This window comes from Etheostoma cragini, chromosome 1 (assembly GCF_013103735.1).
Source record: "Etheostoma cragini isolate CJK2018 chromosome 1, CSU_Ecrag_1.0, whole genome shotgun sequence".
NCBI lineage: Eukaryota > Metazoa > Chordata > Actinopteri > Perciformes > Percidae > Etheostoma > Etheostoma cragini.
The window spans coordinates 34129089-34131588 of record NC_048407.1 but is presented as its reverse complement, the minus strand read 5'-3'; the positions used below and the strand labels follow the sequence as shown (position 1 = coordinate 34131588).

At 46.7% G+C, this 2500-nt stretch overlaps 1 protein-coding gene and 1 pseudogene across 1 annotated transcript in view; one reads left to right on the top strand and one right to left on the bottom strand.

Moving 5' to 3' along the window:
- LOC117947267 overlaps positions 1–1875 on the top strand; it is a 13758-nt pseudogene extending 11883 nt beyond the window's left edge.
- Positions 1–2500, bottom strand: part of LOC117956164 (WD repeat-containing protein 88-like) — a 7381-nt gene that overhangs the window by 1721 nt on the left and 3160 nt on the right. The window lies entirely within an intron of this gene.

Below are 2500 nucleotides of genomic sequence, written 5' to 3'. Positions count from 1 at the left end.
CAGTCCTCTGTAGACCAGACCTCTACAGTCCTCTGTAGACCAGAACCCTACAGTCCTCTGTAGACCAGACCTCTACAGTCCTCTGTAGACCAGAACCCTACAGTCCTCTGTAGACCAGAACCCTTCAGTCCTCTGTAGACCAGAACCCTTCAGTCCTCTCCTTGTCTGGGGCATGTTAATGAACCTTTCTATTCCAGGCTGCATGTTCTCTGGAGGACGTCTCCATCTGCTGGTGACTCAATGACATTACAGCATTTCCTTCTGTTATTGAAAATGAAAGTAGATTTAGACATTTAGACGGAGCTGAGACGCCATTACAGGGTGTGAGATCTCTGCTGGGACACACTCCACGGTCAAGAGAAGGGACAGGAACTCGGTGAGTCTTGTTGTTGAGAAACATTTAGACACAAAGATGGCTGAGAGAACTGCTGTATTTGAAAGCTACCTGAGCTGCCATGTGTGCTCAGAGACTTTCAGTGATCCTGTGTCTCTGAGCTGCAACCACAGCTTCTGTTCCAGCTGCCTGCACGCAGTCTGGGGACAGGCTGGCAACAAGAACTGTCCCATTTGTAAAAGAAAATCCTCTAAAGATTATCCTGCGGTGAACTTTGCACTGAAAGAACTGGCTGACAAGTTTGCTGGGAGACAGAAACCTGGATCATCTGAGACAGAAGAAGGACAGAAGAAGGTGGAGGTGGTGTGTGGTCTACACCAAGAAGAGCCTGAGCTGTTCTGTAAGGATGAAGAGAGAGCTGTGTGTCCCGTCTGTGAGTTCTCTCTCCACCACGGCCACACGGTGGTTCCTGTAGAACAAGCAGCCAGAGACCTGAAGGAGCAGCTGAGATCTGACTTACAGGCTCTGCAGGACAAGAGGGACAGACACAGACGGGTGGAGGAGACATACCAGGAAATAAGTCAACTCTCCAAGAAGCAGCTGCTGTCCACAGAGACGCAGATCAGAGCCCAGTTCAAAAAGCTGCACCAGTTCCTGGAAGAGGAAGAGGAGTCCAGACTGGCAGCTCTGAGGGAGGAAGAGCAGCAGAGGGGGGAGGCTGTCTCCAGAGAGATGAAGAGGATTCAGGAGCAGATGTCCTCTCTGTCAGACAGCATCTCTGCTGTGGAAGCAGACCTGCAGAAAGACAGCGTGCCGTTCCTCAGCAGTTATAAAGAGTCTCGGACCAGAGCCAGAGTCCAGAGCTCGCTGGCAGACCCACAGCTGATCTCAGGAGCACTGATAGATGTGGCCAAACATCTGGGCAACCTGGCCTTCAGAGTCTGGGAGAAGATGAGGGACAAGGTCCACTTCTGTCCCGTCATTCTGGACCCAAACACTGCAGAATGCAGGCTCTATCTGTCTGATGATCTGATGGGTGTGAGACATGGAGACACAAAGCAGCTTCCAGACAATCCAGAGAGACACAGCAGGTATGCCAATGTCCTGGGCTCTGATGGTTTCAGATCAGGGACACACAGCTGGGACGTGGAGGTGGGACATCATCCTCACTGGAATGTGGGTTTAGCCAAAGAGTCAGCTGACAGGAAGGGAGAAAGATATGCTTCACCAAAATATGGAATCTGGTGTTTATTCCATCGCAGTGGGAAATACAGTAATGGATGGGGTAAGGACATCACAGTGAAGAAGAGTCTCCAGAGGATCAGAGTCCAGCTGGACTATGGGGGGGGGAGGTGTCCTTCTACAACTCTGAAGACAACACTCACATCTACACTCACAGAGACACTTTCACTGAGAAACTCTTCCCTTATTTCAGCATCGGAGACGCTGGTGACGCTAAAACTGTAGAAATCAAAATCTGTCCTGAGATGTCTCTGTGAGGTTCAAGGGGGAGAGGAGAGCAGGAGGAGAGGAGAGAAGGAGGAGAGGAGAGAAGGAGAGGAGAGGAGAGAAGGAGGAGAGGAGAGAAGGAGAGGAGAGGAGAGAAGGAGAGAGAAGAAGGAGAGAGGAGGAGGAGAGAGTGTGTAGTCAAGTAGAGATTTGGGTATGAGTGCAGGTGTAACAGCTGATGTTGATTTGCATAATTGTGATCATATAAGTTATTATTGGTTTTTGATTTTATTGATAATTAAGAGACGTGGTTACTTTATAGACTGATCTTACCTTACACACACACACACACACACACACACACACAAGAACGCAACCTTTCACTCACACACACGTATGTTTTTATTTTTTTAGACACAAAAATGTTGGTCATCAAAATAATATATGGGTATAATATAATAATATATATGTATAATATAATAGTAAGAGCTGAAAATGTCAACATTAAAAATATCAAAAAACTTTGGGGGGTAAAAAACACCAAAAAGCGATAATAATGTAAAAAATAAAATTAGCAATACACTTTTTTTCAATGTCTTTGTCTTTTTTTGACGTTTTGTGAACATTTATGGCGGTATTTTTTAGCGTGTATAGAGCAGCATATCTCCACCAGACTCCATGTATATAATCACTACTTTTAGCGTGTATAGAGCAGCA